Source organism: Pipra filicauda, unplaced genomic scaffold (assembly GCF_003945595.2).
Source record: "Pipra filicauda isolate LSUMZ 115617 unplaced genomic scaffold, ASM394559v2 scaffold181_size1560634_pilon, whole genome shotgun sequence".
NCBI lineage: Eukaryota > Metazoa > Chordata > Aves > Passeriformes > Pipridae > Pipra > Pipra filicauda.
Window position 1 is genome coordinate 796,574 of NW_024104289.1, and position 12,916 is coordinate 809,489.

The 12,916-nt window shown below is 46.8% G+C and overlaps 1 protein-coding gene across 1 annotated transcript in view; it reads right to left on the minus strand.

Moving 5' to 3' along the window:
• SSPN (sarcospan) overlaps positions 1-12,916 on the minus strand; it is a 36,777-nt gene that overhangs the window by 20,485 nt on the left and 3,376 nt on the right. The gene's annotated exons all lie outside the window — the stretch shown is intronic.

The window sequence follows — 12,916 nt, forward strand, 5'->3', positions numbered from 1 at the left end:
GAGGGAAATCTGTCTCGCCAGGGAGCCGGGAGCAATCCAGTGCCTGTGCAGGGAGCAGGCAGGTAGGAGCTCATCACGCCATGGCTCCCCTAGGGATTGCTGGCAGGCAGAGCGTAACGGGGAGAGCCCACGCAGCACCGTGCACGTTTCGTGCACCCGCTGAATCAGATTAAATAGGCGCACCCCAGTGGGAGGGAGCTGTCTGCCTGTGTGGAAAGTATGGAATTAACACAAATAAAAATTCAAATGAACGTCTTGGGGAGCCAAAAGGAATCCTGTGTCTTCCCAAAAGTTGCAAAAGCACTGCTAGACATGTTTTATGATGAGGCAGACGGAGCGGCAGTGAGGAGTGGTACTTCTGGGCAGGTAGTGGTGGAGTTTGGAGCTGAACATCCACTGAGCACTTTCCCAGGGCTGCAAGTTATCCATAACAGGGAGATTGTTTATGTTAGCTAAAAGATAGAGGGATGTCTTACTGTGGACATGTGGTCACTGCACTTTGTCCATATGTTGGCTTATGCTGTTGTCTGGGGACAGCACACCAACAGAACTCTTCTCTGTGGTAACCAGTGACAGAACACAAGGGAATGGCCTGAGGTTGTGTCAGGGGAGGTTTAGGTTGGATATTGGGAAAAGGTTCTTCCCCCAGAGGGTGGTTGGCACTGAACAGGCTCCCCAGGGCAGTGGTCACAGCACCAAGGCTGACAGAGCTCAAGGAGTGTTTGGATGATACTCCTGGGCACATGGTGTGACTCTTGAAGGTGGCCCTATACAGGGCCAGGAGTTGGACTCGATGATCTTTGTGGGTCCCTTCTAACTCAGCATATTCTGTGATTCTGTGACCTGAAGAAGTGGTGGGGTTTTTTTCCTGAAATACTCAAAAATCGTTCTGCAGCTGAATCCAGGACTGGGAGCCCTGGCAGAGCCTCTCAGATGCTGGTGGGGCTCCCTAGGGGCTCACCCATGGAGGTGCCAGCAGGACTGGAGTCTGCAGGGTTGTACATGGAACTCTGGGTCTCTGAGAGAAGAGAGAAAGAAGAGGTGGGGGCTGAGCAGCCCCGTGCCGGGGGCTGTGCCGGCAGCCCCGTGTTCGTGTTCAGCCGGGCCACGGTGTGTGAGCCCACACGGGGGAAACCCGTGGGAAGCGGGAGGCTGCCTGGTGCCTCCGCTGAGCTCACACCACAGGAATTACTCAAAAGCTTAGGGGTAAACAGGTGCTTAAATGCTCTGTTGGCCCAGGGCCGAGTGTGTACAGCCTGATGCATTGCCCTGCTCGGAGCCAGGAGCAGCGTAGGGGCCAGCAGAGCCCTGGAACTCCTCCTCCGTGCCAGCTCCATGTCCCCACTGTCACAGGGCTTGTGCTGCTGCCTCACCAACACCAATGTGAGCACTAAAAATGGACCAGCCAGCTCCATCCCTACCATTTGGCTGTTTGGGTTGGGCTTTTTTCCTTCCCATAGAAGTAGATGGCATTGGGAGGAGTGGGGCAGGTGGGAAGAAACGTCAGAGGTTGGGGAAATCACTACCAAAGCTGCCTTTGAATGCTGCAGGGTGGTTCAGCTGGGATCAACCAAAATGTTGAAGTACTCAGAGAGGTTCTTACACATGCTGAGGAAATCTTTCCTCTGACATACTGGCAATGCCTTCTGAGAAACTGCTCTATTTCCAGCTCTTTATGGCATTTAACAGCAATGAACTGTGTCTTCTGTATTAATAAATTATGATGTCACTTTGTTTTATGGGTTAAGCAATATCCTTGGTTATTTATAATAGCAAATGGATGAAAGAAAACTAGAAACAAAGCGGTTTCAGATGATTTCTGCACACATAACTCTCGTGCTACATCCACAGAGCAAGATTAAGATGTATTGTTCAAAAAAGGAAGAGGAAAAGAAACAAGAGGTGAAAAAAAATTGAAGAAAACCCTTCTTCTCTAGTCATGTTGCCTAGTGTACCATGTTTTCACAGTTTTTCACCAAGATGTTTTGTCACTATCATCCACTTTTTAAAATATCCTTACAATATCTTGCTCTCACTAGTCTATCTTGTCTCTCAAAGCCACATCCAATTATATTTTTGACCACAGCTTTGAGAGGAATGTGGTGTTCAAGGATCATCACCAAGGTCAGACAAGGAAGCAGGGACAAAGCTAAGAACATGTTTTACTGATGGCCAGCTGAACATCTACCTTAATCATAAGTATTAGAGTTAAATGAAGTTAAATTTTCTTTCCCTTTATACCCATCCATTTCCCTAGTTCTATCCCACAGATCTTTATTGTGGTTTTTCCCCCAGGAAAATCCCTGGTTTAGTACCTGGGTTTGTGCTGGCAGCTAGATTTATGACTGCCCTCTTCTAAAAGGGGCCAAAATCCAACTGCTTTATTCATGCCAACAGTCACGCTGGTTTCAGTGGGAGTAATTGCCTGAGGAGGATGAACAGGATTTAACCCAAAGTCAATAAAATGAACAAACACTCTCCTTACAGCCAATAACAGCCCTTGTTTATCTCTTGACCCAAGAACACCTCTTAAAACAGGTGCCCAAACAACTTTCTGCACAGCAAGTATCTCAAAAATGAGGCCATGGTCCATGGGCAGCCAGCTGGATATCTCCTACAGGGTGTAGGTGGGAAATCCATCAGCTCCCTGCAGCCCCTTCAAAAACTCCAGTTGCATGGCTGGTGCCCAGAGTCCTTAGGGCAGGATAAGCCTGGGTCAGTTCAGGGGACAACTTCTGTGCAGTGAGGGAAAGGTTTGGGTACGAAACTATGAAACATGATCAATGTAGACCAGAGTTTGCCTTCTCACAGCTGTAGGGTCCAGAGGAGCTGTGTCACTTGGTTTTTCCAAGGAAACCAAAGACACTAGTTGCCATCTGCCTTGGTTACACTGGGACAGGGAGCCAGTCCTAAGCTCCCTGCATACTTAAAATCATACATGCCATTTCTAATCTCTGCAGCAATACACAGTTATTAGGGGTCAAATACACTGAAAAAATTGGGGACAGGGATGTTGTTGATTTTAAATGATTAAACAGTGTGTGCTGTGGCTGGCTTTCCTTGCAAGTCAAACATACCTATCTTACATGCTGGAAAGTTTAATGGGCATGGGGAAAGGAGAGGGACGCAGGATTGATCTTCCATAATTATTATCTGAACCAGATTGTATTTGCTGATTCCACTTGGCATTAACAATTGAGTGTAAAGCAGCTATGAAGGAACTCACAGCACTGGCGAGCAATGACAAATTAAAAGAATTACTTTTTTAGAAATTGAAAGATAACACAAGGACACTGAAATAACACTACATTTTCTTGAGTAATACATCTTCCAGATGTCACTTGGATTTTCCCAGCATCACAAGAATAATCATTACCCTTTTATGCCCAAAGGCCCTGATTAAGTATGTTCTTAAATGAGGCACATGCTTGAATACCCTTCCTGGATGAGGCTGTTTTTTGATTCGAGCCCAGCTACCATCTCTTATGTGGCATGCAGTTGTAATTTCATGTCCTTTACACAAAATGAGTCATGTTGCACAGCTTTTCCATGGCCAGATACTGTCCTCTGTAAAACATTGCCTGCTCTTGTTCCTCCCTTTGCCAAAAGGCAGCACAAACCGGGTGACGATGACAGCAAGTCAAACAAGCACACGCAGCATCCGACATGGAAACGGCAAGGTCTGGGCTGCAGCTTTGCAGTGACACAGTCTTTCCTACAGCTTCTCCTACGGCTGAGGACACACAGCGCTGCATGGGACTCCAGAAACCTTGGATTTTTCCCCTCTGCCATTTTTTTGCACTGGAAATAAAGCGGGTTTGGCGTGGCTGGACGCGTGGAGACGCACAGGCGCGCGCTCCCACATAATCGTGTTTGCACAGATATTTCTTCAAGGCATCAGCAACCTGGCCAAGTGCCAAGCGCAGGGTTGCAGCACACAAATCCAGAGCAGCAGAATTAGCAAGGAACAAAGGCTTGGACGGGGCTGTCCACGTTGCCCCAAGGACTGTGGGATGTTCAGCTCCCTTCACCCCAGAAGCATCTCCACAAAAGGCTGCTGACTCAGGGACCCCCTCGGAGATGCCGCCTGCAGCTCTGCAGCTGGAGTTGGGAGGGAGCCAAATGTGCTGCAGCTGGCCTAAGGATCACCATGGAGAAGCTGAGATCCTGCCTCATCCTTGCTTCTTTTCTCCCTCTCCCCACATGCAGAGCCCGACCAAGGACCGTCAAGTAGCCAAAGCTCAGCACAAGGACTGGGTGATCTGTTTAGTAACAGGGGGTTCCCAATTAAAGTTAAATGATGAAAGGTTCTCCCTGAAAGCAGAGGATTGAAGTCAAGCTGTGTTTTCTAAAAACTCATGCCCTTTGACAACGGATATTAACAATACATAACTCTTGAAAGTGCAATTGCAAAAAAGACAAGGCCAGAAACGGGTCCAACACATGCAATCCAGGCTGGCTTCTGCCATGGCCATTCTTAAGGTTCAGGTCATCTGGAGGTGAGGCTTGTTTTTAACAGGCTCTTTTGAGGCCAGTTCATGTCATTTTGTCTGTCTGTAGGCTCTGCCCTGAGCACTGGGTTGGGCCAGATGACCTCCAGAGGAACCATCCAACCCACAGTATTCTTTATGTGTGCTTCATGTGCCCTTTAAGCACTACTAGGGATAAGGCCCAGGTATGAAGCACTTCATTTTACCTAGATGGGGTGACAGACGTGGAAAGAAGCAGAACATGAGTTTTATGTCAGGTTACTCCACACTCGGAGGCTGCACATTTAACAATGCCCCTCACTCCCTCCATCACATCTGACCACGAGGTAAATTTGTGCATACAAAAGAAACCAGGTCCTCTTTCAGATTGGGAATAAATTGTGTCTTGCAGCCTCCAAAATGACCTTTTTAAATTCCTAAATCTTTGCTTTTGCTAAAGCTCCATTAAATATCCCGTGCCTGAAGCTCCCCACCTCCAGCCATGGTTCCTTGAATTCAGACAATGCCCCAGGCATTCATGGGGGCTTCCTATATAAAACTTCACAGTAATTGAGCTGTCCATAATGATCTGACTGTTTCTGTCTTGTCTTCTACTCTTACATCAGGTCCTTTGAGATGGAAGTCATATTTTATCATGTTTGTGCAGGAGGCCTGGGGAGGATCACAGAGTCATAGAATCCTGAGCTTGAAGAGATTGTGGAGTCCAACTCCTGGCCATGCACAGGAGCCCCAAGAATCCCACCATATGCCTGAGAGTGTTGTCTACTCGAGCTCTGTCAGGCTTTGGGCCGTGACCACTGCCCTGGGGAGCCTGTTCAGTGCCTTTTCCTAATATCCAGTCTAAACCTCCCCTGACTCAGCTTCAGACCATTCCCTCAGGTATGGAGCCTTATGTGTTACAGTTGATAGACCCTGAAAATTGGGGTGGAGAAGTAAAAAGCAAAGAGCTGCAATACTACATGAAAGCAAAGCTACCTCCTGTGGCTTGCTGTACATTTCCATGCTCTGCCGAGCATTTTATGCCAGCCCAGAGTCCTTTGCATCTCCCTGAGCAGAGTTAAGGAATTTAAAAAGGAGGGACAACCAGTTTACAAACACTCTGTGTCCTCTCAATTCCGGTCCTGTTTCTACAAAGTTTATTTGAAGAGGATACTGTCCATCAAAATACATTAATATGATACTGTGGCTGTCAGACTTTCTCACCAGGTGTTAATTCCTACCTGGTTAAACAGAGGCAAATCCTCTCAGCCACGTTCTTGCCGAGGATAATGATTAAGTCTGGTCTGTGTGTGTGCTCACCACATGCACACACAGAGCCATAGGCAGGGCTCAAGATGTTGCCTTAAACAACATGCAGAAGTTCCAGGAAACTGGCCTGTGGCTTTACACCAGGACACAGGCACTGTGGGCAGCAGAGGGAAGGGAAAGGGCTCCTGCTCCCACTTTTCAATAATGAGAGGGATACAATGAAGGAATATAAGAAGAAGAAAGAAGCCCCTGCAGCAGCACTGCTGCAGCCACATACATCACTTACACCCCAGCATGAATCAGTCTCATTAGTAATTATTTTACTGGTTCCATATCACAAATTGTTTTCATTTAAAGGCACAGGTCTCACCGTTTCCAAGTGAAGGCAATGCTCAGGGGTCCCAACAGCACATGCTGCTTGTCATAGGGTAGTGCCTGTGACCCTGGCTCAGCAGGCAATGCAGCTGAATTACACCAAAAACCTCTCTAGAAAAAACCCCATCAGCCTCTCTGGGGTTTTCCTCCTAGCGTTGGGACCCTTATAATGGGGGACAGCCTGGCTGGGGCCATATCCAAGACTGCTGGCAGCAGCATCACCCTCATGGGCTGCTGATCTCCATTTTACCTCAGAGAAACTGCAGTTGCTTCTTGCCCATCCCAGCAGGCAACCCCTCACCCTTACTGGCAACCCATGGAGAGTAAGCAAGCAGAGGAGAAGTCCAGCTAAGGGCTTTGGGATGCTGACTGTCTCTATAGAGAGTGAGGATGGAATGAAAAAGAAAAGGAAGGCATGGATCTCATGTTCAGCCCTCCATTTCTTTCCCATACCCCTAAACACAGAGCTAGGAGCCCACAGAAGGTGGCAGAAATGGGTAGGCTCCAAGAAATCCTACGAAGTGGAAAGATGATATTTAAAATCTAAGCTCTGGCTTTGCTCAGCTCTGAAACCCAAATTCTGACTGCACAGGTGGAACTCAAAGCCAGGGTGGAAGGATCAGTGGGTGCAGGAGCCGAGGAACTTTCCGTTGTAGCAGTGGGTCCCCAATGTGCTCAGCTTGTCCTATGCAACTCAGTGCCTTGCAGTTAAACTAGAAAGGCCTTATTCTCAGGAGGTACATGGAAAAAACTGCTTCTGAGCTACCAGCAGCTCTGACAAGGTGCTCTCTCCAAAGATCCAGGACAAACTTTGTGGAGCACATGTATATGTATCTCATTTCTTGGACTTTCTGACATTTACAGACACTCGGGGCTTTGTTTCTGCAGCTGGCTCAAGGTCTCAGGCTGGCAACTAGGCAGTCTCACTGTGTTATTCACTGCTCCAGACATGCTTCAAGGTCTGATGTACTCACAGTTGCCTGAAATACACATTTGGGTGCTCCAGAAGGCACCAGCTGGAATTTTCTGAGCGGTCAGTCTTTTGAAAGCAATTCCACCCACTAGGGTCCACTGTAAGTGGTAGCTTTTCTCAGAGTTGTCTTTGGAGCCCTGAAGCATCTGAGTGCTGGAGCCAACCTCCTCAGCCCAGTGGAAGTTTGGTTGCTGACGTCAGTGTGGCCAAGGTTTGTCTCTATCTCTTGGCTGGTTCAAAGAAGGACCCTGTGATCTTTCCTGGAGACAGGAGACCTGACTATACTGGAGTTCATTTCTTCCAGTCTCTTCCTGAGCTTGTTTCAGCAACCACAGGGTTGAGCAGATGCTGGGCCATAACCTTCTGCCTCACAAAGGGCTGCTTGCTCCCAGAAATCAGTATCTCTTTGCTTCTTCCATTGCTGCATTGGTGTAAACCATCTATAAATCATCTCCATAAATGAGCAAAACTGCCTGGTCTTTCTCTGAGGCAAAGCAGAGGCCTGAGGCTCAGGTTAGAGCTATGTGACAGCAGATTTAGGACTCCTAATGTCTGCCCATCTCTCCCCTGAAAGAGCTCCCTATCCCTGTGTCTCTGCACTCCACCTCTCTGTGGGCTCAGTTTCCCTCTGATCAGCAATACCAACGTGGCTTCATGTCCTAATGTAAAAGGGTTCTTGAGGACATGGGGCTTTCTGAGCTGCCAGAATTACTGCATGTGCTCCACCAGATGTGGAAGAATATTCCCTCCCATCCAAAGTTACCCTGCGTATTATATTTTCTTGGCTTAGCATTGTTATGAAATGTCAGTCCTTTGCAACTTGTCTGACTCTCTTTTGCAACATCCCCAAAGGAACACAACTGCTTTTGAAGCACTGGTTGGGTCTGGCAAGACCTACAGACTTGCATCATCTTTCCCTCTGGAAGAATCATCTCTACAAGATAGGTGAGACACAGCAGGGTGGGAAAGGAAAGCAAGATGTGCTGAAAGCAGATCTGGAAGGTGGTTGCTAGTGGATTTGTCTGAAGGCTGCCTGGGGACTGCTTTCAGTTAGCATTTGCCTGTCACACAAAAGAGGGAGGAGTGCATGGGGAAATTTCCTGATGACACAGACATGCGAGTGCTTGTCAATACACGAGGGGCCCCAGCCTATCAAACAGGAAGAACTGCGTGACCTTGTGGATGGGAACAATGGGAATAGGATGAAATTCAATTGTGCCAAATGTAAGGGTTGGCACGTAAGGCTGAAGTGTCAGAGTTTCTCTGGGAAAATAAAAAACCTCAAGCACCACGGCTGGTCACAGGATTTCTGTGAAATGGCAGCACAGCATGGCCATGGGGAAAGGTAAACATGAGCAAGGCTGCACCAAGGATTTCCCACGTGGGCCTGAAAAGTATTAGTGATGGAGAACAAGTGCTGGTGGGCCCTGTGAGGAGGCTGCACACAGCTCTATTCATCCCTCTTAGGGAAAGATGAATTGCGACAGGACCAGGCGTAACTAAGCGTTGGTCGGGTGCTTGGTGGGGGCTGGAGACCCTACATAACAACAGGAAACTGGAAGGGATTGCCTCGTTCAGCCCAACAACATTAAAGGTTAGAGAGGACACGATTGGTCTATAAATATCTTGTGTTAAACTTAAAACAATGTTGGCATGAGGACAAATGGATACAAATGGCCATGAGTGCATTTAGCCTGGAAACCAGAGGAAGGCTTCTAACCATTGGAGCAGTGAGACTGGGGAACAGCAAGAAACAGCTCATTGTAAGACACTGTGGCATCAATTTTTGAATTGCACCAGTTGACATGGTTGCTTGAGATGATTCGGTGAGGCAGTAAGTGCCTTCCCTTCCAAATCCCCGCTGTGGGCATGTTTTTGGTGCCTTTTTGCTCATGCAGATGCCCTAACTCAGCCACAGGAGAAGGCAAGGCTCTCAGTCCCCTGCCTAGCTTGGCATAATCTAACTCCTAATTTGTTAGTGGCAATTATTTTGATTTCACACATTTCTTACAAAATAAACTGGAGTCTTACATCAGTAACCAGTTGGGGTTTCGTTTGTGGGGTTTTTGTGTGTGTGTGTGTTGTTGTGTTGGGTTTTTTTTTGTAGTTAATAGTTTGTACTTCTATAGCATCTTTCATCTTTCAAAGTGCTTTATATACATTAATTATTTAATTCTCCCCATACCCCCTTTGATCTAGGCAAGTATTATTATGCTCAGTTTACAAGTGGGGGAAGCAAACATAGAACAAATCCTTGCTGCTAGGCTCATCCAGTGGGATTGATGCAGCTTCGTAGCTCTAAAAGGCAAGGAAAGGCTACATGATGTGTTCCATGATGCACAGAGGGTCCACAAGCAATCCAGTGGTGGAGCCAGTGGGATAACTCCTCTGGATACCATCTTGTTCCAAAGAGGGAGAGACAGGGAGGCTGCCAGAGAGGGCTGTGTGCAGGGCCAGCATGGGGTGCTGGATGTACGACAGAGAACCAGAAAACGAGGCGTTCTGTGCTCCAGAGAAAGACTCGGAATTCAGTTTAATCAGAGCATGTAGAACAAGGGTATGGCAGTGGCGAGCTGACTAAGACCCAAGGAACAGGAATAAATGCAAATAGTTAAAAGTAGCAAATGAATAAGAGCTGACATTGATCTATGTAGACATGCGTTCAGTGAAAGGATGTGAATCTTCCCTTTTCGGTTAGAATAAAATAAAAATTGATGTATTTTTGATTGTTCTTGTGTTGAATGTTTATGTTGTTTTTCAGAGTGACTGTCGGAGGCTGATTTGGAGATTTCATTGGTAAATAACTGAGCCATTTTTCTTGCAAATTCACATGGTGATGTTATTTGTGTGTTTGGATTGCTGTGGCGATGTGAGGGTGCTGCAAATGCACTCTGCCTTATTCCAAAGAGAAGTCTCACATTCCTCTTCTCTTTTTCAGCATTTTAAAGGACATTTCTGTCTTGCAGGGGCAAGCAGTGCAGTTTGTCAAGCAGAGCAGGAGCCTGGGAACAGCACAATTGATGTCTAGCGCTCGTTCTGAGGTTGGTTTAGTGTCTGACATTGCACAGGGGTAGTAGCTGCCTAGTGCCCAGTGCCCAGAGTGGGATTTAAAAGACCAGGCTACTGATTTTGACAGATTTTGACTCATTTTGAGGCCAAGAGAATGCTGATTAGCACTTAGTTCACTATCCAGCCTTATGGGACAACACTGTGTGTAAGAGAAACGTGGCCCTGTGCATCCTCCTCCTGGCAGAGCAAACACAGCCTGTGCCCAGAGCAGCTTCTGTGCTCCTCTGGGACAGTCAGCACTATAACATAATCACCTTTTTTGGGGGGGAAAAAAGAGGAAAGGGCCTGAATTTAGTTCCTGCAACAAAGCTTTTTCTGTTACTGCTAGCATTAATTCCTAGAGAATTAAAATGGCTAAGGTTTTTTAATTTCATGGTCATTTTGATATGCTAAATGGTGCCAAGAGAGTTAGAGGGAAATTAACAGAGTTCAAATCCCCATGGAACATGGAAATTGTAGTTAAAATAGTGCTGCTAAAGATTAGTAATTAGCAAAAATTATTTTAAAGCGTAGCATTTTAATTAGCTGCAAATGGTGCTCGATCCGCATCGGTATTACCCACAAAATTTGCTACACCTAAGACAGTTAAGCTCCTCACCTGCACAAATCCCTTGGGAATCCTTGGGTTATAACTGTGAGACCCATGGGATTGTGCATTAAACAAAAGGAAAACTGTATTAACAAAACAAGACTGAAAGCACAGTCTTCTAACAAGTACAGTAGGGTCAAAGATGCTGTTGGAACTGTCCTGTTGTGTCACTCCCTCCTGCCAGAGATCCTCTGTGTTTCTTATTATTAATTTCTTATTATCCATTCCTTAGGACCTGTGTTAAAACAGAGACCTTGTCTATCCCATTCTAGCTTATCCTAGCTGACTGCATCCATGGGCTTTCTCAGTATTTGGTAATGGTACTTAATTCCAGAAAACTTCATTCTGCAGTCATGGACTTATCCCTTGGGAAGGCTCTGCATTTTTCCAGGCCCTTTCTCTTTCTTTGGAAAGTCACACAGTGTGAGAAGAGCAAAGAAACAGATCTCAGTCTACAGTCTGACAAGGAGTGCAGGGCACTAGTGATGGAGGAAGAGACAAAGGCCACCCAGATGATGAGAGAAAGAAAATGAGAGGAAGCTTGTGCTAGGACAGTGCAGTTTCTGCCACACAGAGTAAAGGGGGACTGAGACACCTCAAAGCAAAGCCACACACAGCGTGGGATCCATGGACTGGATGAAGGAAAATGCTAGATGCACTCATGTTTGGAAAACCTGTAGATGGGGACTGGCAGGAAGAGGAGTTGGGGCAGAATGGGGCATGGGAGCACCCTCCCTCTGTCTCTGTGAGGCTGTGATGCAGGACGTCAAGGTAAGACTGTTCAACAGCCTGATCAGGTGGCCCTAGAAAGGCCAAAAGCTGCTTGTATTGCCATTTTAAAATGAGGAACTGAGGTACAGAGTAACTGAATTCTGTAAGCTTAGGCTCTCCTGAGGACCCTCAGTGTAGCAGATGCACCAGGTACACCAGGTGCTTACTTCCAGGTAATGCCAGTGGGATGTGCAGGTCAAGGCCTGTCCGAGGTCATATGGGCAGCCTGTGGCAGAGCTAGGACTTGTCCTCCTGCCATCCAAGCCTTTACAACAAGGTCATTCATGCCTTTAATTCCTCAGCTTGTAGAGGAATTAATAGCTGTATATTAGAAACACTATGCCGAGGGAAATCTAAACTTCAGTTGCCCGCTCACGTAGCACTGTAACCACGGCTTCTATAAATACCAGTTGCCAAAAGTGCCAGTACAGGCAACAATCAGTCAACAGAGAGAGACAAGTATGATGGGGCCTGTCCCTGTGGCTGAAAACCCACTGAATCCTGTGATTTAGGGCCTCATGGAGCTGGACCGCTCACCGTGAGCCCACAGGCATTCAGACAGAAGTTGGTGGGTTACCAGCAAATCGTGTGTTTCTGCCTTAAACATCTCTTCCATGTCATTGCTGCACAAGAGCCAAGGAAGAGTATTGCTTTTAGAATACACAGCAACAGTAACATTTGTGAGATCTCAAGGGGTTTCAAATACTTCCAGTTCAAGCTATGTTGAAAAAAAAGCAACAAAAGGGGGGTTATCAATACACTGTAACTAAAACTACAGGAAACTTCAGATGGGAGGGCCAGCTGTGTGGGACTAAGAAAGTAGCAACAGATATATCTTTTAAACCAGCTTTGGAAAGTGAATTGAATTTACACAGGTCAGTTCAATCCCAGCACTTCTAAACCTCTCCATGTTTCACTGTGCAGCTGCAATAATTTCTAACACAACTTTATGGATGTTGTTTATCAAGTCACACAAAGGAAGAAATCCCGTGGTCTCACACCATGCTGGCAGCCCCATGGCCCATTAGCAAGGCTGTAATACTGAGAGGCACCAGGTCAGATACCTCAGACAACACAAGGACTGGCAGCAGCAGGGAGGGGCCTCATGATGGGAGGTGATGGAAAAGACCTGTGGCAAACCCTTGACACGACATCAAGCCTTCCTGCCAAATTTCAAATCCCTGCTCTAAAGCAAGTTTGAGCCTTTAGTGAAAAGGTCACCAGAAGCACTTCATGTGGTGTGAAACAGCTTCTTCTGCCCTCGCCTCTTGTGCTTGGTGCCAGGAGTTTTGGCCGAGCCCATTTGGCTGGATCTTTCCCTCAAAGATGTCAGAGGCAGGCATACAGCATGGAAAAAATCACCTCCAAATGTTTGGCAAAGCTTTAGTTGACTGAAAAGGG